This window comes from Rana temporaria, chromosome 5 (assembly GCF_905171775.1).
Source record: "Rana temporaria chromosome 5, aRanTem1.1, whole genome shotgun sequence".
NCBI lineage: Eukaryota > Metazoa > Chordata > Amphibia > Anura > Ranidae > Rana > Rana temporaria.
The window spans coordinates 220,845,238-220,871,193 of record NC_053493.1 but is presented as its reverse complement, the minus strand read 5'-3'; the positions used below and the strand labels follow the sequence as shown (position 1 = coordinate 220,871,193).

Below are 25,956 nucleotides of genomic sequence, written 5' to 3'. Positions count from 1 at the left end.
GGATGCACTATTCCCAATCTACGTATTAGAATATCAGAACACCACAATGACACTCTTACTAGCAACACGAAAAAAATAATCAAATGTGTCTAAACACTTTAGAACAGTTCATGGTGGTAATCTGGAGTCTTTTTTTGTGGTCTGGAACAGGTGAGAAGATCTGTTAGGGGAGGGGGATACACACCATACCCTACTTCAGAGGAAGATGTGGTGGATACTAGACATGTGCACAGTGAAATATTTTGTTTTCGTCCGAAAAATACATTTATTTAGTTACTCCCATTTTTAGTTATTTAGTTTCGTTAAAAAACGCATTCGTCCGAAAATCAGAATTAATTAAGGTCAAATCTGTCATTGAAGGCTTATGGTGTCTGTCGAATGTTCTAAGAAGATTGGACGGAGCAGCTAAACTGTAGGACGCAATTGTACATTTCCGGTCGAATGTTCCGCCTACAAGCTATAGAAGAATTCTAATGTTGTATGCCACTAGTAATAATTATATTTATAAATTATTATTACTAGTAAACCAACATTTGAATTCTTCTATAGCCTATGGGTCGAGCATTTGACCGGAAATTTATGATTGTGGCGTCGTACAGTTTAGCTGCTTGTCAAATCTTTTTAGATCTTTCGACAGACACCATAAGCCTTCAATGACAGATTCAACTTTTGTATGTTTTTCGCTGCTTCTTTGAATCTTCGCCGTTCATGTCGAATGGTTTACCCCAACACTGTTTCTATAATGTCAAATCTTTTCTCTTTATGTAGAATAATCTTGGACTAATAGAGTAAGGCCTCGTACACACGATAGGATCGCCAGAGGACAATGGTCTGAAGGACAGTTTTCATCAGTCCAAACCGATCGTGTGTAGTTGTGTGGTTATTTAACCTTCGGTCAAAAAAATGAGAACTTGCTTTAAAATTGAACCGATGGACGCCTATCCGATCGTTAGTATGCAAAACCATTGGTTAAAAACCCGTGCATGCTCAGAATCAAGTCGATGCATGCTTGGAAGCATTGAACTTCGTTTTTTTCAGCACGTTGTTGTGTTTTACGTCACCGCGCTCTGACATGATCGTTTTTTTATCTGATGGTGTGTACGCACAACGGACCATCAGTCAGCTTCATAGGTTAACCGATGACAATGGTCCTTCAGACCGTTCTCATCAGATGGACTGATCGTGTGTACGAGGCTTTAAGGTTAGGCACATTTGACCGCAAATTCGATAGACACAGATTGCTATTGTCAGCGTCATGTCGAGTCTCCTATCTATATCGAACTGCTGTAGCAACGAAAATGAAAATAAAGTATTTTTTTATGTCGGATCTTTCGTGTTTTCTGATTCTGCATGTTCGTTTTCGTTTGTTAAATGATAACAAAAATACCTGAAATTCTGACGAAAATGCATTCGGACGAAAATGAATGCACATGTCCAGTGGATACACAGATTGAATACTCGATTTCCAATGGAATCAACAGTAGAATGGCTGTACATTTGTTTTTAAAGTGATACAATTTGATTCCACAATGGATTAATTATTTTTTTTGGTTTGTGTTTCCAATTTTTCCTCCCCTATTTCTCTGGTTCTGCTTACTTCACATGATTTAAATAGTTGATTGATTTTAAATTGGATTGTACAGCCCCCCTTTTTTAAGGAATGGATATCTTTTCTATATAAACTTGATTTTATTGTAAACCTGTATGCTATGAAGAAGGCTCCGGCAAAAAAACGTTAGCACTTTAGATGTTACACTGCTGTAGCCTGTTAGTACTCAAAAAAGATTTGGAAGAAGCAATTAAGTTGCCAGCATTTTTTTGCTAAACAGTATATTTGCCTTTAGTAAATCAACCTCATTGTGTTTGTGTGCACTAAAATTAGTGACCACCATGCAAGCTCTCGCATGACTGTGGCGACTAATTGCGGGGAGGACCAGAGACAGCCGCCGAGGGACCCCAGAAGACATGGATCGGGGGCACTCTGTGAAAAACGAACTGCACAGTGGAGGTAATTATGACATGTTTGTTATTTAAAAAAAAAAAAATCCTTTAGTGACCCTTTAAATAAACCTCTCCTGGCTCTAGCTGTCAAACTATTTCTTACTCACTGTGCAGACAGAAATGCCGCGTACACACCATCACTTTATGTGATGAAAAAAAACGACACTTTCTGTGAAGTAAAAAATGACGTTTTTGAAACTTCAATTTTCAAAGACGAAGTTGCCTACACACCATCGTTTTTCTCACAATGTTCTTGCAAAGTGAGGTTACGTTCCACCACGTTTTACCATTGAAGCTTGCTTCATAAGTAGCTTCTGGGCATGCGTGGATGAAAAAACATCTTAGAAAACGTCGTTTTTTGCTACACACGGTCAATTTCTGTGAAGTAAAAAGTGCACTTTTGAAAAACGACACATAAAATTGAAGCATGCTTCAATTTTTTTTGGTCGTTTTTTACAAGACATAAAACGACGTTTTCCCCCACACACAGTCAATTAAAGTGACGTTTTTAAAAACGTCATTTTTTTTCATCACATAAAGTGATGGTGTGTACGCGGCATAAGAAACATATTGTTTAACCACTTAAGGACTGGAAGGATTTTCCCCCTTAATGACCAAGCTATTTTTTGCAATACAGCACTGCGTAGCTTTAAATGATAATTGCGTGGTTGTATGACACTATACCCAAACAAAATTTATGTCCTTTTTTCCAACAAATAGAGATTTCTTTTGGTGGTATTTGATCACCTCTGTGTTTTTATTTTTTTGCGCTATAAACAAAAAAAGAGCGACCATTTTGAAAAAAATCAATATTTTTTTACTTTTTACTATAATAAATATCCTCCCCCAAAAAATATTAAAAAAAAAATTCTTCCTCAGTTTAGGCTGATATAGATTCTTCTACATATTTTTGGTAAAAAAAAAAAACACGCAATAAGGCCCAGATTCTCATACATTTACGTTGCTCCTGGGCAGCGTAACGTATGTGATTTACGTTACATCGCCGCAGGTTTACAGGTTTACAGCCTGATTCTCAGAACACTTACCTGTAAACTTGCGGCAGTGTATCGTTAAATCGCTCGGCGCAAGCCCGCCCAATTCAAATGGGGCGGGCACTCCCGCGCCGAGCATACTGCGCATGCTCCGTCGGGTAAATTACCCGACGTGCATTGCGCTAAATGACGTCGCCCCAACGTCATTTGCTTAGACGTTTACGTAAATGGCGTCCAGCGCCATTCACTGATGTCTTACCCAAGCGACGTATTTTTTTTAAATTCGACGCGGGAACGACGGCCATACTTAACATTGGTTGCCCCTCCTAATAGCAGGAGCAACCTTACGCGTCACGTACGCTACGGAAAAAACATAAATTCTCAGCGTCGACCGCGCGTATGTTCGGGAATCTCGCGTAATTACCTCATTTGCATAGACGACGGGGAAAACGACGATGCGACACCTAGCGGCGGGAAAAAAAATTGCTTTTAAGATCTGACAGCGTAAGAGCCTTACGCCTGTCAGATCTAATGGGTATCTATGCGTAACTGATTCTAAGAATCAGTCGCATAGATACCCGGGGCCAGATGAGAAGTTACGACGGCGCAAATGGTGTTGCGCCGTCGTAACGCCTTTGAGAATCTGGGCCTAAGTGTATATTGATTGGTTTGCACATGAAGCATCTACAAAATAGGGAATAGATTTTTATCATTTTTTTTTTACTAGTAATGGTGGGGATCTGCAATTTTTTGTGGGACTGCAACATTGTGGCTGACAGATCGGACACTTTTGACACTTTTTTGGGACCATGGACATTTATACAGTGATCAGGCTATAAATAGCCATTGATTACTATATAAATGACACTGGCAGGGAAGAGGTTAATGCTAGGGAGTGATCAATGGTATTAAATGTGTTACCTAGGGAGTGTTTCTAACTGTGGGGGATGGGACTGCCTGGAAGAGGAGACCAATAGCTGTTCCTAATCAGTAGGAACAGGAGATCTGTTTTTCCTCCCCATTGACAGATCTCTGTCTCTGTCTGTTCTGTGGAGTGATTGCTGGTGACCGGAGAGGATCGCGCCCACCGGCCACGTGCATCGCCTTCCAGTGTCACGCCCCCTAAAGCTTTTAAAATGCCTGATGTACAGAAATGGCAATTCAACCAGGGGAGCCAACCTGCCACAGTATAACTGCAGCGGCTGGTCCTTAAGTAGTTAAAGAGACAAGTAAAGTGTTAGTAAAATATACAAAAGAAAGTTTACACTTTGTTTATTTGACAGACTATACAAAATCCTGAGCAGGGTACTTATTCGAACAAGACACCAAAAAAGCCTTATGTCATTAAAAAATTATTTAGGTGGGCAAATTCAAGTTTGATTTTTTTTTTCTCAAATTAACCAACACATACTAATACTGCTAATCTCTGTATCAGCATAGGTTATTTACTACAGCGTGCTGGTAGGGGACATCCTTTCCTACCAGGGCTCCAAGGCTGTGGTTACTTTCTAAAAAAAAAAATTAAAAGACTTTGGACATTATTTTTTGTATGTGATTCCAAAGTATTTAGCTGATTTAAACTGGAAGTTCAACTGAGATTGTATATGCATGTCTTGGATTTTCCTACTAGCTGTTTCCTGTTTGTGTTTATTGAACACATGAAAAATGATGGTTACAGTATGGCTTGTTGCTTCCCCCCAACAAGTATATCTGCAACCTCATATTCTATCTGTAAACATTATTTTCATTCCAGTAGAACATTTGTGCTTTAAAATACATTTTAAATCTCTGAGTCTGGTTGATAGATTAATTTATAGGGTGCTTAAAGTCCCAATGTAAAGGCATGGGACTTTTAGCCACTGATAGTGACTTTTACTAAAGAGTAGACCTGGTACAGACTGAATGAAGCCTGAAGATCCCATTGATTGTCTTAAAATATGTTTTTTTTTAAAAATGGCGAATGGTGGTCATGGATAATGTATCCAAATGAACCTTATAGCAGTTCACAGAGAACAGATACGTTTTAAAAAAAAAAACATTATTATCTAAGGTCACTGGAGGTGGGCTGACCATAATGCCAGGATGAGTTTGGAGAAAGGTGGGGTGCTGAAAGGTTCATAAGCTGATATCAAAGTGAATGAGGTGTGCAAGTTCTTGGCTGTCCAGCTATAGGAATATAACATGTTATGGGTGGTTTGCAGGTTCATATCTGTTGTGAGCAATAACTAATAATAAATTGGTGGGTAGCTCACATTGTGGGGGTTGCGTGGGCAAATAAGCTTGGAAAAGAGGTAATTGATTATTCTTTCACGTCTAATAATGACCATGTGTGATACATTTGATATTCCTGGAAAATACAATTGTGTACCCTTCTAGTACAGTATATAGTTGCCATACTTCATCAGAACAGAGAGAAAATTATACAAAATGCAAAAACTCAAAATGAAATTTTTTATTATTTCCTTTTTATCATGTAAATGTTTTATTGTTGATATGCTCTATACATTTGTTTCAATAGAATATTAAAACAAATGTGCTTACGTTTATGACTTGTTGTGTTATGTTTTCTTCTGGTATATTTTAAACTTGCATTCCTGTATATCTTCGATAATGAAAAAAACAATAAAATCTTGGATATTTTAGATTATAAAAAAAATAGACACCTAGACTCACATAATTTATAGAGTGAGCTTGCTCGGCTTTATGTATTTTCTCTACTGTAACATTTGGTAGTTTGCTGCAGTATCATAAATTTGCAGCACTGTTCACATTTGGTTTCCAAATAATTTGCAAACTGCACACAGGAGCACACAGTTTCCATTGTCGCCAGTTTTAAAAAATGTGGCACTGCCTGCAGATATTTATTTGAATTATTTTCACTTCACTATCAGTTTTTTTAATAATGATCTTTTAATAAGCTAGCAAAACATAAATTAAAGCCTTACAGCACTTAATGTGAGATATTTAATTCTAAAATCGCATTATCACTTGAGGTAGAGTTGTAAATTAACTCTTAGCTTGAAGCTCAATGCAAGAGGGAATTTCTTGCGGTTACAAATCAGAAAAATCACATGCAGCAAATAAGCCATATGTTTCAACATATATTGCAAATGTGCAGCCACTGAGGAAATCCTATTCTTCCCTATTGTGCAAGTTTGCAGTTATCATAAATTTTATAGCATTATCAATAATATAATAATAGGAATATTTACTGCCATTAAACTAGTCTACATCAAAATTTCAGAAATATTATAGTGATATGTTATGCCATTAAAAGGGTTTATTCAGTACCAACAATGAATGTGTATAATATATATATATATATATATATATATATATATATATATATATATATATATATATATATACAGCTGTGCTCAAAAGTTTGCATACCCTGGCAGAAATTGAGAAATGTTGCCATTAATATTGAACATGTGACTGACCATGCCAAAAAAATATATTTTATTTAAGCATAGCAATCACATGAAGACATTTATTATCACATCATTTTTTGGATCCTTTTTAAATCATAATGATAACAGAAATCACACAAATGGCCCAGATAAAAAGTTGGCATACCCTGGAATGTCTGGCCTTGGTACAGACACAAAAGGTGGCACACACGGGTTAAAATGGCAATTAAAGGTTAATTTCCCACATTTGTGGCTTTTTAAATCACAATTAAGGCCCATACACACAGTCAGACTTTTTGCCAACAAACTTCAAAATGAGCAGGTTTTCAAAAAAATCCGACCGTGTGTACGCTCCATCGGACAAACTTTTTCTGTTTTCATCGGACAAAGTTCGCTCTGCAAATGGACAAACTTTTCGGCAACAAAAGTCCGATGGTGCAAAGTCCGACCGTGTGTACAGAAATCCATCAGACTTTTGTCCAAAGTACAAACACACATGCCCAGAACCAATGTTAAAATCAACCAACAATAGCAGAAGTTGACCAAAGGGTGGCGGTAAAGAGTAGAAAAGAGCAGAAAAACCATGTGATGTTGGTAAAGTTTTGGGAAAGTTTGCAGAAAAGTCCTGCCGTGTGTATGCTATGGGTGTGCCCCACCAACTCCCTTCGGACAAAAATCCACAGAAAAGTTTGTTTGAAGTCTGATCGTGTGTATAAGGCTTTAGTGTCTGTGTATAAATAGTCAAGGAGTTTGTTATCTCCCACATGGATGCACTAAGCAGGCTAGACACTGAGCCATGAGGAGTTAGAAAAGAACAGTCAAAAGACCTGCAAAATCTTTCCTGGTCAACCTGACCTTGGCTTGGTATCAAAAGAGCCCCTAATTTTCCACTTCTTAAAAAGTGATTATATAGTACTGACTTGCATATTTAAGGCTTTGGATATCTTTTTATATCCTTTTCTTTCTTTGTAAAGTTTCATTACCTTGTTACGCAGGTCTTTTGACTGTTCTTTTCTACCTCCTCATGGCTCACTGTTTAGCCTGCTTAGTGTAACCATGTGAGAGCTAACAAACTCATTGACTATTTCTACACAGACACATATTGTGATTTAACCTCCCTGGCAGTATGATTATGTCAGATTTTAGGTGCTGAAAGCGGCACCATTATTTTGCATGGAAATTTTGCGTTTTATATTGTAGGCCTGTAATTCTTATGAATAACTCACTTAAATCTCTATGATAAAGTTTGAAACCCAAAATCATAAATTATAATATAATAAAGTTGCAGAATTGTCGCTGTCAGTACAGTACTTTTAGTGTTTGATGACAAATTTCCCCACAAATCACTATTGCTTAATTCTGCAAGTGATTCTAATTTATTATTGCTGTTTTCTAGCTAGTCTAAAACCACTTTTGACAGAAAGGAACACTTTTTGGTTGCTATGGACAATCTACAGTTTCCAGGCAGAAAAACAGTCTTTATTTAATAAAAGTGCATGCAGGACACTGGACAGACCACTAGGGACAAAGGGGATGTGTATTTATTTTATACAGTACTGTAATCTGTAAGATCTGTGTTTTTACTTTTTTGAATTTGCCACCAGTCTCCGCCCCCGTGCGTTGCAACGTCGCAGGGAACGGAGCTCGACGGCACTCGGGCACTGTGTGAATCAAGCGAGATGATGGCTCGCACACACACAGCGGGAAGACATTGCAAGATCCAGGGGACAAGGTAAGTTACTTTGCCTGGATACTGCGATGCGATCCCGAGTCTGGATCGGGGATACCACTAATGGTACTGAAATTCCACCCCGAGCCAGACTCAGGAATACCGCCAGGGAGGTTAAAAAAAACACACATGTGGGAAATTAACCTTTAGTTGACATTTTAACCTGTGTTGCCACCTTCTGTGTCTGTACCAAGGACAAACATTCCGGGGTATGTAAACTTTTTATCAGGGCCATTTGGGTGATTTCTGTTATCATCATGATTTGAAAGCATCCAAAAAAACTATGTGATAATAAATGGCTGATTGCTATCCTTAAATAAAAGACAGTTTTAAGTCATAATTTCAATATTAATGTCAAGATTTTACAACTTCTGACAAGGTATGCAAACCCTATAACACTATATTATTGCACATTGAACCGCTTGGAAAAACAACTGGGAACAGGTGAACAGGTGCTGGCAATCGCATCTCAATGAACAATTTTCATACCACACACACACACACACATCCCTGCAAGCCTAATTGACCCTCTAATTACTCCTCATGCATTTGTTCTATGGAACAGTAATATCTCCGAGTGATGATACAGTATTTCAGGATCAGGTCCAAAGGACCAAACAGTGCCCAAGGTCAAGAGCATGCAATAGATGTGACAGAAAGCTAAACATTATTTCTACAGTCCCAAAAACTCATTATAATAATGTTCCCCTCAATTAAACCTTTGCTTTTCCCTGTAATGCAAAAAATAAATAAAGTAAAACTAGCTATGGGATCCAATGAACATAGTTTGATTTTGTCCTTTAGTTTTGAAAGGTGGAGCAAATTCAAAGAAAAATTGACAGTAGCCTCTATATAGAAGTTTAAGTCTAAGCCCTTGTACACACGACCGAGAAACTCGACAGAATCCATCAAGAAACTTGGTGGGAGAGCTTTTTTGCAGAGGAAACCGGTCGTGTGTAGGTATTTCATCGAGGAAACCGTGGAGGAACTTGACGAGGAAAAAAGTGAACAAGTTCCCTTTTTCCTCGACGCGAGTCTCAATTTCCTCGTCGGAGTGGTGTATGCTAAGAAACCCACGCATGCTCAGAATAAAGTATGAGAAGGGAGTAAAAGTAGAATTTGTAATGGAGATAACACATTTTCACGCTGTAACAGACTGAAAAGTGCAAATAGTCTCCGACCAAACTTTTACTTAACACGCAGTAACATGAATTAGTAAAAGCAGCCCCAAGGGTTGTGCCAGTGGAATCGAACTTCCCCTGACATTGTATGTGTTGTACGTCACCGCGTTTGAGAACGAGGAGATTTTGTCTTGACAGTGTGTACGCAAAGCAAGCTTGTCGAGTTCCTCGACAAGCCTAACAAGAAACTCTTCGAGGAAAACGATGTGTCTCGCCCGACGAGTTTCTCGGTCGTGTGTATGAGGCCTTAGAAAAGTTTTCTAGCAAAAAAATAAAAATAAAACTGTGTTGCTTATGAGCTGTTATTTCTAGTCTGTAGTTTGAAAAAAGAAAACAAGGATTCTGACAGATTGCCATGGGCAAAAATATATTTCCCTCACATGAAACCCAAAGTGAGTGAAGATTTTTTTTTTTTAAATCAAAAGATGTTTATTGGTATAGACAATGTAAATCACACATTACACAATACACTGTTATACATATTTCTGGATACCAGTATAAACATTTTAACATTTACATCATAAGGGAGAGAGACATTTCCCCACAAAAGAGATACACGGAGAATTCCACCCAGCAAAACAACCCGCTCCTCGTGCCAGATAAAAATTGCAATTAAACATCCTGTATTGATTTTTTCACATCAACATATATAGAAGTACGAAACATATATAAACAGTGCCCTTCTGGGGCGGAACTAAGCACGACCTGGGTGATACCAATACCAACTTGTCTGTCTCCCCCCATTTTTTTTTTTCCCCTTCTAAATTTTACCCAAGATCAATTAGCACTACCACCTAAAACATATACAGTGAGGCCTGACTGCAAAAGGTAAAGGCCGGGGAAGGGAGGATGTCGGGGGAGGGGGTAAACGAATGAGGGAGGGGGGGGGGGGGGGCACAAACCCAGATCTTAGTGGACTCCAAACTACCATAGATTTTCATAGGTTCAATGCGGTAAGGGATTATCCCATCAACAATCTATCCATAATGAGTTGTGGGGGCCCTAGTCCCGGCACATTGAGCCAGGGTTGCCACATAGAATAAAATTTTCGTGACGCATTTCTATGTTGGTAGGTAATTTTTTCCCTGATCAGCAATCTATTAACATCATCCGTCCATTGCTTGTTTGTCGGTACCCTAGGAGATATCCAGAGCCTCGCAATCGCCGTTCTAGCTATGTATAGCAGGCGGAGTATTGCAGTGTGGCCATTAGGCGAGAGCGATGGAATCTCCAGAGCACCGAGCAAACATATAATCGGATCTTGCGGGATTGGCACTTGATATGCCTGGGAAATGGTGGTAACAACAAAGTTCCAATAACGGAATAATTTTGGACATTTCCACAGCATATGTAGCAAATCCCCTTCTTGTGCACTACATTTTGGACAAAGGGGAGAGTCCCGACACCCCCATCTATGCAAGCGTACTGGGGTCCTGTACACCCTATGAAGCATAAACAAGTGAGAAAGTCTGCGAGACGCCGATACAGAAACCAATGGGGCTGAGGTAAGGCACAGCTCCCAAGTTTCTCCGTCTATTGGACCTAAATCCCTCTCCCAACCCCTCCTACACGGTAGGGAGGAGGCGTCGTGTGTGCAGTCAAGCAATATCTTATACACATTAGAGATCATACCCTTCCTGTCCTTGTTCATAAATACCTCTGCCATTAAGGGGTGAGTTGAAAGTCTAAGTTGTGAAAGCCTAGTTTCAGCTTGTACCGCATGCCTCAGTTGTAGATAACGATAGAATTGGGATCTATTTAGTGCAAATTCCTCTCTAAGATCTGTAAATGATTTAAAAATTGCTCCTCTATATAGCTGTGGAATGTATCGTATGCCTGCCAACTCCCAAGACCGAAAGTCCTTAAGTTTAAAGAGTTCAGTCAAGTATTTGTTGTTCCATATTGGTGTAAATGAACATATACCTGTTATGCGTAGCAACGTCCTGGTGTACTTCCATACCGAATTCAATAGCTTAACAGTGGGCAACGAGCTCGAAATGTGCGTAAGTCCTGCCTCTAAATGGGAAAGCGCGGTCAGCTCCGAGCCACCAGGCGTCACCAACAAGCGGATAGGATCTTCTGCGTCCTCGCCACCCCAGCCCCCGAGGTGCTGAAGCTGCGAGGCCACAAAGTAATATCTAGCGTGAGGAACCGCCATACCACCCCGATCCTTAGCTAGCTGTAAAGAGGAGAGACCGATACGAGCCACCTTGTTGCCCCATATCAGACTCCTGAATTGGGCATCTATTTGAGCAAACCACATATGGGGGATCCATATCGGGGCGTTATGAAATATGTAAAGCAGCTGCGGGGCCCAAATCATCTTGACCAAGTTAGTCCTTCCCGTAACTGAAAGAGGTAACTTAAGCCAGGCTGAGCACTTTGCCCGAAACTTTCGTAAGAGTGGGGCCAAATTAAGCTGGAGATATTGGTTCGGGTCAGCCGTAACCTGGATGCCTAGATATTTGAATTCCTCCACTAATTGTATATCTCTAGCACACTCGGGTAACCGATGTGTCAGGGGGTCAAGCGGTAGAAGCACCGACTTATTCCAATTTATACTAAACCCTGACAACTGCCCGAAGGCGGCAATCAGGGACATCACCTTGCTCAGTGAGGGACCCATGTCCCCAAGATATATTAGGGTGTCATCCGCGTATAAGGAGACTATGTCCTGCCTAGGTCCTCTGCAAAAGCCTACTATATCTCGTGTGGCTCTAATATGTATGGCCAGTGGTTCTAGGGCCAAGGCAAACAACAGGGGTGAAAGAGGGCACCCCTGCCGCGTGCCTCGAAAAAGTCGAAATGGTTCGGAAAGCTCGCCATTTACCCGCATCCTGGCCATTGGGGCGCTATACAATAGTTGAACCCACTTAATAAATGTACTACCCACTCCAAATCTCTCCAGGACCTCCCAGAGATAGGGCCATTCAACGCTATCAAACGCTTTAGCTGCGTCCAGCGAAAAAATGGCCCGATCTCCGGGATTGTCAACTGGCACCTGCAAATTGAGAAACAGTCTGCGCAGATTCTGGGCAGTAGACCTGGTTGGGATGAATCCTGATTGATCCCTGTGCACCACCTGTTGGATGCACTTGGACAATCTGTTAGCGAGAACCCTTGCAAGTAATTTAATGTCGAACGTTAATAAGGAGATCGGCCTATATGCATCCGGTGACATTGCATCTTTGCCAGGTTTCAATATCACTACTATGATAGCCTCACTCATAGAGGGGGGGAGCACACCGGTTTCAAGGGCACAGTTATAGACTTTCAGGAGCATTGGTAGAAGCTGTTCTGAATATCTCTTAAAAACCTCAGCAGGCAGACCATCCGCTCCCGGTGCCTTGCCGTTTTGTGCATGTGCCAAGGCTTCCAATAGTTCATCCTCAGTCAACGGGGCGTTCAAGAGCGCCGCGTCGGATGGGGACAACTTAGGAATGGGATACCTATCCAGAAAGGAAGAAAGCTCCCCCTGGGTAGGCTGTACCTTAGACGTATATACATCCTGAAAAAAATTAGAAAACGTGTCTAGGATAGATCGGGTGGAGTAACACGTGTTCCCCCTCGCGTCCTGAATTGCCAATATATGTGAGGTGGGCTGCTGAGACTTGGCCAGCATCGCCAGCATGTGCCCTGTATTCTCCCCTTCTTCAAAGTGTGATTGCTGTAAAAAGAACCTTTTGTTTTCTGCCAGTTGTAGGGAAAGCTGCTCTAACAATGACTGGGAAGCCAACCAGGATCTCTTAGTAGAATCATTAGGATTCTCTATATAGGCAGCTTCCAGCCTTTGGGCTTCAGCTAACACGAACTTTTCCCATTCTTTGGTTTTAGTTTTGATCTGGGAAATGACCCTAATAAATTGGCCACGTAAAAATGCCTTGGCCGCCTCCCACACCGTACCCAGTCCCGCAGAGTCCATATTATGAATAAAAAACTCCTTCAACAATGCCGGGATTGGATCAGGGTCCGGTATGAGAGACAGCCAGAAGGGATTAAGTTTCCATAGACAATTTCCCCTGACGGCCCCTAATTTAACGTCTACTGTGATCGGGGAATGATCGGAAATTTGCCTGGGATGATATTGGGAGGACAGGACCAAGGGCAACATCATGTTAGTACCAAGTACCATATCAATTCTCGACAAGCCTCCAACCGATGCCGATTGGCATGAATATACTTTTGCCTCCGGGTTACGCACCCTCCAGACGTCAGTAAGGCCCATTTCTATCAGAAGGCGGGCAAAGGGAGTAGGGCCCGTAGGCCCCCCCCCCAGCCCAGCAAGACGTGAGGCCAGTTTATCCTTTGTGTAATCTAAGTAATTGTTAAAGTCCCCCAGGACCATTGCAGGTACCCCTGGATATTTGGCCACATAATCAGCCAGCACCTTAAGTATGCTAGATGAGTACGGGGGGGGGATATACAGACCGGCTAATATACACTTAGTCCCATAGAGGGAGCATAAAATAAATACAAAACGGCCCTCCGGGTCGGTTTTAACATCTAAAGGTGAAAACTGTGTATCCCGCTTAATAAGGATGCTCACTCCTCTCGAGTACACTGAACCGGTGGCGTGGTACTGGTGACAGAACTGTCGAGCCCCAAACTGTGGTGTGGAGGTCGGGGAGAAGTGAGTCTCCTGCAGGCAGACCACGTCTGCCCCGAGCCGTTTAATCGTACGTGTCACCGCTAAGCGCTTAACTGGGCTCCCCAATCCCCTAACGTTCCAGGACATGAATCTAGTTACCTTAGCCATAAGAGAAAAACGAATCTGAGATTAAACCAGGATATTACAGAGCATAAATACCCAAATAATAGGAGCAGTAAGTAGGCAGTTCGAGGAGGTAGATCCTGAGGGTATAGCAGGCAAAGAATTTCAATGGGCCACATTTCTCGTTGCCGGACATGTACTAGTTCAATTCTTCTGATATGTTCGGTGAGCTGAGATGGTATTAGAGACAAAAACAAAAAGGACAGTAGGGCAAAAAAATTATGATAATAAAAAATAAAAATTGCAGGCATTATCGGACAGGTGGTAGCTTTATCAAAGTTGTGGTAATAAGAACTGACCAACATGGTCAAACGAGCAGAGCAATAATCTGTTCTAGGCCAATGCTGGGCCATCGTGGGGGCAACAGTGGAAGCGCACCACAGTGTCTTAAATACTTCTCGTGCAACAGCGGTAAATAGACCGTAGTAAATCCAAAGATGCCAACATGGCAACAGAGTGTTCCACCTTGAGAAAGTACCGTGGAACATATATCCATAATATGGATCAAGTGAACTCAGCTCTACATATGAGCCTGTCGCCTATTTCGGACCTCACGTAGCGAGTGTTCTTCCCTATCTAGCCACTGTGCAGCCGCTGAGGGGGAATCGAAGAATTGAACGGCTCCATGCACTTCCAGTCGTAGGCGGGCAGGGTATAGCATTGCGTACTTCAGGTCCAGGTCTCGGAGCCTGCGCCTGACATCCATAAATTTAGCTCGTTGCTTCTGCAGATCAGCCGAAAAATCCGGGAACATCGAAACTCTGGTGTTCTCAAGCCTCAGTGCATCCGGGTTCACTCTGGCCAGGCGCAGCACCGCATCCCTGTCCTTGTAATTAAGGAGCTTGAAGAGAAAAGGCCGAGGGGGGGCCCCTGGGGCGGGAGGCCTAGCGGGGACTCTATGGGCCCGTTCCACCGTAAACATGGGGGAGAAGGCCTCCTTGCCAAAGGCCTGACATAACCACTTCTCAATAAAGTCCACTGGGTTCTTGCCCTCAATCTTCTCAGGGAACCCTATCGCCCTTACGTTAGACCTCCTCATTCTGTTTTCTAAATCTTCTAAACGTGAGGAATGTTGAGCTAGCAGATGGCTGTTGTAGGTTAGGTCACGTTGCATGGGCGCCATGTCGTCCTCTATAGAGCTCACCCGCCCCTCTATGGCTGCCGTTCTCTCCCCAAGCTTCTGGTTATCCTGCCGCAAGAATGTGATCTCTGTCTTAAGTCCCTTAAGCTCAGCAGAGAGCGCTGTTATAGACAGGTTATTTGAGGTGACCACCGCAAAAATGTCCCTTAGTGTGGGCTCTGCATCCGCATTAGGACTCGTTCGGGCCTTAGGCCTATCAGGGGCCCCTTCTGGAGTACTCACTGCGTCCCAGGGGAAGGTAGGTCCGGTCGGATCCTCCAGCGGAACGGTGTCATCCGCCTCCAAGCCATCCTGGGGCATGTGTTCAGGAGTGCTGACCGAAGGAGCTGCATCCGAGGTAAGTACCCTGGAGAATAGTTTTTCCGCCCCTGCTCTGTGTCTATCTCTGGCCGTACGCTGTTCCGCGGCGCCATCTTGCGCCACGAGATCTGTAGGCCGGGGCTGGTTTTGCTTCCTCGGAGCCGACATCGTGGGACAAATCAGTAAAGGCAGGCTCAGGGTAGTGACGGGGGACCTTCTGGCGATCGTGGAGCGAGTTCAGCGGAAAATAAGTAAGTTCCCAGGATAATGTAGCGGAGATTCGGCGGAGCTCTCTGAACACACGTCCGTCTACATCTGCTGCCTGGCCACGCCCCCGTGAGTGAAGATTTAACCAGCTCACATGTTAATGGACATTCCGTTGCTGTTCAGAGATGAGGAAAAGCAAGATACAGAACTCTAATCTCATACATAGAGCAAAGGTTGTAGTGCTGGCAACATCACGTTTTTTTTTCTTTCTTTCTATATGACAGAGATGTTATGTTTGGCAATTCATAGCTATACACTGAGTGTGAGCAGCACATACACAACAGCACTTTATTTTTGCTGATCTGTGAAGTCATTGTAATTCTGTACCCATGGCATCCAATCTTTGACCTTGGACCATGTTTACTAGAACAAGATTACCCATTTTTACTTGAAATTAACCTTTGTATTTTTACTTCAGCACAGCATGTTGTATCAAGCAATGAGGTTGAAGAATCACCACACGTCTTTCAGTTAATAAAAGCATAGTTAGAAGAAAAGGGTACATTCTTTACTTTTCTGTCCACGTTGTGCTTAAACCCACTTTATTTGGGGGGTTTGTGCTATTTAATTTTCAATAGTTTCTTTTTGCATCTATTCAAGTATCTAAACTGACATGCTGATCTGATTTTGTATTCTTGCTGTGTGCTCTTTAGATTGACTACAAAGCTGCTAAGCTTCTTTCTGTGGCGGCTTGAGCTGAAAGCTAAGTCACTGATTAGTTCTATTTACTATTATACCTGCATGGTAGTTCAAGGGCACAAAACTCACATAGGAAGCAACGCAACCCCTGAGAGCATTTCTGGCCAGTACATCATTGTTAAATATTATTAAAATGCTTCTAGCTGTACCATATACATAATGATAATAGATCTAAATATAAGTGTCAAGCATTTAATCAAGTGATACATAGGCAAATTATTATACCTGTGGTTCCCACCATGGGGTATATTTAACCCCAGGGGTTCTTCCATTAGATGAAAAAGATACTCCAACTTGGTGAAGTAAATTCAGCATAAAAGTTTGAAAGCTTATTAAATATTAAATAGAACACACGACAAATTGGATTTGCTATTTACTTATTTCAGAAACAAAAGAGATTGTTTGAAAGTCACTGATTTGTTTTTAGAGTTGTGGACAATAAATGTACCTACTTGAAGGTGTTCTTGAGATAAACTCGCACACATTGGGATACTTGATATATATTTGTTATAATTAAATAGTATTGTATTGTATTGTGATTTATTTTCTTTGTTTTTGATGTTTTTTATATTTTCTTAATACTATGTTAATAAATGTATATTTGTTATCATAATTGCTCTTTTGAGTTTACCTGCTCACCCTGTAATACTATAGAACTACTGCCCTCTTTTTTTCTTTAGCTCCTTGCTTCTGGTCTTTTGGGTCTTTTGGGGTCCCTCAAGGCCTATCTCTGTTCAAACTGATGTTCAGGATAATGGTACCATACAATTTATATGTCGTGTATTAAGAGGCTAACAATTCATTTATAATTAAATTTGTTAAAATGTATAAATATTTGCTTTTGAAGAAGAATTCCAGGCAGTATATTTGTACATAGTTACTCTAGCCTAGCTTGGAACAATACAACTATGTACATACCATACCCGCCGATGCCACTGGAATTTTGAAATCAATGAAGTAGACACCATTACACCAGTGATCTTCAGTTCCTTTAGGGTCCCAGGTTGAGCGGCTGGCCTTATGCACTGTGAACACAGGAGGCTGGTTATTCAGGGGTATCATTTTGAGAATGCTTTGCATTTTCTGAATGAATGCAAAACATTCTCTGATTGAATGAGATAGAGAGACAGGGCAGTGACATCATGCTCTCCACCTCGTATGACCAATGTAACTATGTAAAAATATACCATGCCTAAAATACATCTTTAACCACTTGAATACCAAGCACTTTCACCCCTTACTGCCCAGGACAATTTTCAGCTTTCAGCGCTGTCACACTTTGAATGACAATTAGGCAATCATGCAACACTGTGCCTAAACCAAAATTATATCATTTTGTTCCCACAAATAGAGCTGTTTTTTTTTACTAAACAAACTAAAAAATACAGATAAAAAAAAAATTGTCTTTGTTTCGGTTAAAACATTTAGTCTTCTCCTTCACTGATGGGCACTGATGAGTTGGCACTGATGGGCACTGATGAGGAAGCTCTGATATGTAGAATTGATGGGCACTGATAGATGGCACTGATGGGCACTGATGGGCACTGACATGCGGCAATGATGGTCACTGTCAGGTGGCTGTGATGGGCACTGACAGGCAGCACTGATTTGCACTGATAGGCAGTACTGGTTGGCACTGACATGTGTCACTGGCAGGTGGCACTAATGGACAGCACTGATGATGAGGTACTGATGAGGTTCTGACAGGTGTTACTGTAGAGCACTGATTGACAATGTGATGGGCACTGACTGACACTGGTGGGCACTAATTGGCACTGATTGGCACTTTATTGGGCATTGACAATTGGCACTGACTGGCAGCTGATAAATACATTTTTGGCAGCTGTGGTGGCCCATTTGATGGGGGCTGTGCTGATAATCAATGTGCTGATTATCAGCACAGACCCTTCTCTGACAGGGAGAGCTGCCGATCGGCTCTCCCTGTCAGCACGAATCAAGGAATGCTGTTTACCGGCACTTCCTGGTTCACGCGATGATCAGCTGTGATTGGTCACAGCTGATCACGTGGTAAGAAGCCTCTGTCAGAGGCTTCTTATCACGATAGGAGATGCGGCGTGTCAGACTGAAATGCTGTAATTGCAATAGCCACGCTGCATGCCCCACGGGTGGGCGCCAGCATGCGACTTGTCAGGCGGCTGAGTCGCCTGAAGAGTGCCCCTTTGTGAACCGGCTCTTAAAGCATAACTATCAATGATAATAGTAACGATAGTACACAATGACAGGCATGAATCAAAGTCTTTTGTTGTGTACATTTGTCAAGTGATCTGCTGTGAATGAACATAGTGATCACATGGTACCAGCAGTGGGCCGGTACAGTGATTTGTCGGCAGTGTTCGGTGGACACAGCGGTTGACAGATCATGCCAGAGCATGGCCTGTGGGGCCTCGCAAGGTGAAATCTTGGGAGAACATCATATAATGTCCTCCCAGAATAACAGGGCTCCCGTTCAGCTATCCTATTACAATACGCCGGAAGGGAGGGGGTTAAAAATGCTGAGAAACACAACATACTGCTAAATGAATAAATGATTCTAGATCTGCAAAGGTATATCAAGCAGTGATGTTTCTTAGATAGCAACATGGGCAAAAAAAATCAGAAATGTGTATTGCCTACTACAGTATGTACATGAAAAAAAAAATTTGGAGTCATTCTAAGGTTCTATTATTGACCCTAATGCTGTATAGCTGCAGTAAATTGAAGTGCGATACCATTTACTGTTATCTCTTTGTATCATAATGTTGCCTCCTGAACCATTCAAGGACTACAGAAATGCAGCCTTTTGTCTCTCTTCTTTCTTATTTCCTGTGAATTCTGTAGGTTGAAAATGTCACTATATATATTTAAACAGTTTTAGGGCCCCTCCACATTTTTGTGTTTTTTTTCACACTCTTGTTTTTTGGCATGTCCATGAGTGTTGCATTGGTCTATATATTTGTATTGGGCTTTCAACAAGAACTGACTCATATTTTTAGTATACTGTAACACAGAGGTCATATTGACAGTTTACAAAGTTTACACAATTACTTAAAAAAAAGGTAATACAGGAAAACCTTGGTTTGAGAGTAACTTGGTTTGAGAGCGTTTTGCAAGACAAGCAAAATGTTTTGCTTGTCTTGATATAAGAGTAGCTTCATGTCACAACTGAGTATAAAAAAGAAGGGAGGAGCCTCTAAGTGCAGCAATATGGTTACATTTAAAGGGGTTGTAAAGAAAAAATAAATAAATAACAAACATGTTATACTTACCTCCACTGTGCAGCTTGTTTTGCACAGAGTGGCCCCCGATCTACGTTTTCTAGGGTCCCTTGGCGGCTGTCTCTGGTCCTCCTCGCAAGAACTCCACACATTCATGCGAGCAAGCTCGCATGAATGTGTGGAGTCCTTGCAGGTGCACTCCCGTGATGCAGCGAGCAGCTATAGCCGCTCACTGTATCACTCGGCCCCGCCCCCCCGGGGCGCCGCATCATTGGATTTAATTGACAGCAGTGCCAGCCAATGGCTGCGCTGCCTTCAATCCATCCGCTCTAGCCAATCAACGGTCAGGCTGAGCGGGAAGAGGGTGTTGGGGCCAAACGCAGGACATTCGAGGGGCCAGGAAAATATAACGGAGGGCCGGTATTGTCTGAGGTTTTTTCACCTTAATGCATTAAGGTGAAAAAACTTTTACCTTTACAACCCCTTTAATGAAGGTACAACATTTAGCAACTTATTGCTACACTTATGCCCTGTACACACGATAGGTTAGTCTGATGAAAACGGTCTGATGGATTTTTCCATCAGTTATCCGAAGAAGCTGACTGATGGTCAGTCGTGCCTACACACCATCGGTTAAATAACCGATCGTGTCAGAACGCGGTGACGTAAAACACAACGGTGTGCTGAAAAAAAATGAAGTTCAATGCTTCCAAGCATGCGTCGACTTTCTGAGCATGTGTGGATTTTTAACCGATGGACGTACCCAGAGACGATCGTTTTTTTCTATAGGTTTTTTTATCCATCAGATAATTTTAAAACAAGTTCCTATTTTTTTAACCTATGGATAAATAACCGATGGGGCCCACACACGATCGGTTTGGTCTGATGAAAACGGTCCATCAGACCATTTTTATCAGACTAACCTATCGTGTGTACGCAGCATTAGGGGTGCCTCTCTTCTCATGCACACTGACTAACCCCCAGCCATAATGGCTCGGATGATGGGGGGAAGCTTCCTGAGGAGGAAAGGGAAGTGAGAAATTCAGACAAAGAAAAAAAAAACATTTAGAAGGGAAATGGAAGGAAAAGGTAAGTGAACCAACAATGCACTAGCTTAACCTCCTTATCGGTATCCCCGAGCGTGACTCGGGGTGGTTTTTCCATGCCAGGATCGGTATCCCTGAGTCACGCTCGGGGTAGCTGTGCAGAGCATGCAGCGGCGCAGCTTACCTGCTCGCTGAATCCACAGACAAGTTACTTACCTTGTCCCTGGATCCTGCGATGCATCCCCGCTGTGTGAGCGAGCGGGTTCTCGCTCGATTCACAGTGTCCCCGTGTGCCACGGATCTCCGTTCCCTGCGACGTTACGACGCACGGGGGCAGAGAACAGCGCCAAATTCAAAAAAGTAAACAAACACATTATTGATGTGCAAATGTTGACACTCCAAAAGTCCTGATAGCTGCATCTTTGGAGCGGTATAGGAGCGGGGTGTTTACCGCTCCTCCACCGCTTCTTCCAATTGAAATCAATGGGAAACCGCGGTAATACCGCCAGCAATGCGCCTCTACAGAGGCGCATTGCCGGCGGTATTAAGCCTTTTTTTGGCCGCTAGCCAAAAACCGCACCGCTAGCGGCTGAATATCGCGGTAAATACAGCAGTATAGCAGCGCTAAAAATCGCGCCGCTATATCGCCACCGCACCACCACTGCCCTGTGTGAAAGGGGCCTAATGCCGCGTACACACGGTCGTTTTTCAGCATGAAAAAAACAATGTTTTTAAAAACGTAATTTAAAATCATCGTGTGTGGGCTTCACGTCGTTTTTCGGCTTCTGAAAAATGACAAAAAATTTTTTGAACATGCTGCATTTTTTAACCTCGTTTTTTAACATGTCGTTTTTCGGGTTGTAAAAAATGATTGTGTGTGGGCTAAAACAACGTTTTAAACCCGCACATGCTCAGAAGTGAGTTATGAGACGGGAGCGCTCGTTCAGGTAAAACTACTGTTCATAATGGAGTAAGCACATTCATCACGCTGTAACAGACAAAAAAGAGCAAATCGTCTTTTACTAACAAGGAATCAGCTAAAAGCATCCCAAAGGCGAATAGAACTTCCCCTTCAGAGTGCCGTCGTACGTGTTGTACGTCACCGCGCTTTGTTTATAATTTTTCAAAAACGATGGTGTGTGGGCAACGTCGTTTTTAATGATGAAGTTGGAAAAACTTCGTTTTTTGGACATGCTGAAAATTTTCGTTTTTTTTTCATGCCGAAAAACGACCGTGTATAGGCGGCATTAGAGTTTTGTAGAGTTTAGTAGACTTTCACATATTTTAGGCTCTATTCACACACAATGAACAGCTGTGGGAGATGTAAACAGCAGCAGTTTTCCTATCTGGCAGCTGTCTGTTGTGGCTGCAATAGGGGGTGGCGTGGTGCGCATTTTAGAGCATCACATTGCTTCTTTTTTTTTTCCTCACTCAACTTTTTTTAATGTGCACAAAAGTACATTTCATTCATGTCACTGTACAGAAGCCCAATGCACCGCATGTGTGATCTTCTACGGTATATTGCAATAAAATGCAGAATGTCTGCATTTTATCACAGCTCACTGAAGTGCAGCTCTGAGCTACATTGCAGTTTGAATGGGACATACAGGATTTGTTTTCTGTTTGTCTTTGTGGTGACCAGCATTGTACAATGCCGTAAAATGCCAGTCACAGCACATACTGTGAATTCAGGCTTATATGTTTTTTGGTCACAAAGAAATTCCTGTTTATGAGACCTCTCTGATAGAATTTTTCTTTTTTTTTTGTGCTGGAAATTAATGTCACCAAGAGAAAGAGTGCAGGCAAATGCAAAATGTTACAAAAGTTGACAAGACAGGGGATGTGGGAAATCTTTCACTCAGGACACCTGTTGATGTGACTAGTGTCAAAGTGTCACACACGATCGGTTTGGTCTGATGAAAACGGTCCATCAGACCATTTTTATCAGACTAACCTATCGTGTGTACGCAGCATTAGGGGTGCCTCTCTTCTCATGTATACCCTGTAAAAAAAAATGCTTTGATATACAAGTGCTTTGGATTACAAGCATGTCTCTGGAATGAATTATGCTCGCAAACCAAGGTTTTACTGTATGTGTTTGCCGATGTGACATCCCTGCTCTGCAAAAAAAAAATGTACATTTATGTAGAAATGAAATCACTATCACATTCATTAGAAATTATAGATCATTGGACATGTTATATTTTACTGTATATATTGCATGTTTATGTAACTATTTTTGACAAGCAACCATATCGGCACGTTTTGTGATTTTAATGATCTGTTCCATTTCTTTCTTTCCATTCACAGGGCATATACATTTCTCTCTGTTTTCAAAGGAGCCCAGAAAAGCAGTTCTGGAAAATGATGCCTTTCGTCTTGAAATCTCTGTGTCAGATAAATATAGAGCTGTGAGATTCAGTATCTGATGAGGAATATATGAAACTCTAAACGCTTCCAGGGACGGACCTGGGTCTCATTGGAACTGTCAGCTATGATGGGCTTCTCGGAATCTTTGTGTTAGTAGATCATCCATTCCCTGTTTGGAAAGGAACTCTCTAAAACAGAAAAGGTGAGAACTGCAGAATATTACTTTTCTAAGCAAAAATGACAACGTAGTATGGCCAGAAGCTCTTTTATCAAATTTAAAATAAACACTTAAGATGTATATGGCCATATTTCAGTGGGATAGCTGACTATGCACATTTCAAGGCAAATAATTACATTTATCTTCATGTTTCAAAGTATGCAGTAAATTGATGTCATTAAGCAAGATGAAGAATGCCTCTCTATCATTGTGAATATATAATGTATTTTTTTTCCTGCACTAAACCATCCACAGCTGCCTAAGGCAGAACCCACAATGAACTGTTTTGAATTGTAGATGGGAACTTCAGACAAATCACTTTGGATTGGGTCAGAACCGCTATCAGGTTATTTTTGCTAATGAATAAAGTCCACCTTATTCTCTTCACTGCCTTGTATGAAACAGTGAATGAAACTGTTCCTCGGCTGATGCCTGTCCCCAGTGCACTTAATTTTAGGCCGCGTACACACGATCGGTCAAAACCGATGAAAACGGACTGAAGGTCCGTTTTCATTGGTCCAAACCGATCGTGTGTGGGCCCCATCGGTCAGTTATCCTTCGGTCAAAAAAATTAGAACTTGCTTTAAAATTGAACCGATGGACGCCTAACCAATAGGTCAAAACTGATCGTTAGTATGCAAAAGCATCGGTTAAAAACCCGCGCATGCTCAGAATCAAGTCGACGCATGCTTGGAAGCATTGAACTTCATTTTTTTCAGCACGCCGTTGTGTTTTACGTCACCGCGTTCTGACAGGATCGGTTATTTAACCTATGGTGTGTAGGCACATCAGATCGTCAGTCAGCTTCATCGGTTAACCGATGACAACGGTCCTTCAGACCGTTCTCATCGGATAGACTGATCGTGTGTACGCGGCCTAAGGGGTTGTAAAGGTACAATTGTTTTCCTAAATAGCTTCCTTTACCTTAGTGCAGTCCTCCTTCACTTACCTCATCCTTCCATTTTGCTTTTTGTCCTTATTTCTTTTGAGAAATCCTCACTTCCTGTTCTTCTGTCTGTAACTCAATACAGTAATGCAAGGCTTTCTCCCTGGTGTGGAGCGTTGTGCTCGCTCCCTCCCTTGGACTACAGGAGAGTCAGGACACTCATTACGTTGCAGATAGAGAAAGGAACTATGTGTTAGTGGGCGTCCTGACTCTCCTGTATTCCAAGGGAGGGGGCGAGCACGAAACTCCACACCAGGGAGAAAGCCTTGCATTACTGTGTGGAGTTACAGACAGAAGAACAGGAAGTGATGATTTCTCAGAAGAAATAAGGACATTTAAAAGCAAAATGGAAGGATGAGGTAAGTGAAGGAGGACTGCACTAAGGTAAAGGAAGCTATTTAGGGAAAACAAATTACCTTTACAACCCCTTTAAAGCATAAATAGTTGATTTATCCATCCAATGCAATATAACCCATGTACGACAAATGCTGCACATAACAATAAAAATTAGACAATAGTCCAAACCCATCTAAATCTTCTCTACTGGAGCCCCTTTATCACTAGGTGCCGATTGGCTACATTTTAGACTGCAAGAGGCACAATTTCCCTTTGATGTCACTGCGGATAAGGTTAAACGTCAGTTTTTCCTTACTTACAGTACCTAGCATTTGACGTAATGCAGCAAGCTGTAATTTCAAGCTTATCTTACCCTAGTAAATCCACGGTATCTGTTTATGCCTCAGCAGAAATAGAGGTCAGATTTTTGTGTATTAGCAGTTTGTTTTGTAAGAGAGATCAGTTAGTAATTTACAGCCTCTTTGAAAGATTTTGCTTTTTAATTTCAGTTTTTTTTGTCATTATTTTCACAGAAGCTTCGGGAGGCCTTTGAGGCACCGCCACATAAATTACTGCAATGTGAAAAGTAGCCAATGAACTTAGTTTAATACTTTTTATCCAGTGCAGGTACACTTTAACTTCATATTTTATTAGATACAACATATTTTGATGGGTAAAAAGAAAAATATGTGAAGTGCTCCCTCTTTTCCAAAGAAAAAAACTATGCGATGTAAATATTGAATAAATAAAATAAAATACTGACCCCTAGTGGGAGTATTGCATATGACACCAAGAATATATTAGATTTATCACAATGAAAGTGATATTTGTGACATAATATATTTGTGGTGTCATATGCAATACTCCCACTAGGGGTCACTATTTTATGTATTCTATATTTACATCACATTTTGGGAAAAAGAGGGAGTGCTCTGTGCTTCACATATTTTTCTTTTTACTCTGGTCTGCTAAGAACAGTTGGTGTTAAGCAGAAAACCTCTTATATTTAATTTTTAGAACTTACTTCATATTAGTAGCGCAGAAGTACATTTATTTTTATTTTTATTTTGATGGGTAACTTCCAGGAGCCTCTCGGGAGAGATTTTTTTTATTTATTTTTATTGCAACAGTGAACTCTGGAACTTTTATTTTCTTTGTCTACATGGGAAGATCTTTATATATTATCATATACAGTATTATGCTATATTATCTTTTTTTTATTATTATTATTATTATTCTGAAAGCTTAAATCTAGGCAGAATTAAAAGACACAACTAAATGTGGTACGCAATCAATAATAAAATAAATTTATTTTTTAAATGCAAGAGGTGT

General features: G+C 41.4%; 1 protein-coding gene across 2 annotated transcripts in view; it reads left to right on the top strand.

The window, feature by feature from the left end:
* CDH12 (cadherin 12) overlaps positions 1–25,956 on the top strand; it is a 1,098,816-nt gene that overhangs the window by 688,835 nt on the left and 384,025 nt on the right. For both annotated transcript variants that reach the window (XM_040353560.1, XM_040353563.1), the window contains one exon: positions 23,066–23,327. The gene's annotated coding sequence lies outside the window, so the exon portion shown is untranslated. The remainder of the gene's footprint in view (positions 1–23,065; positions 23,328–25,956) is intronic.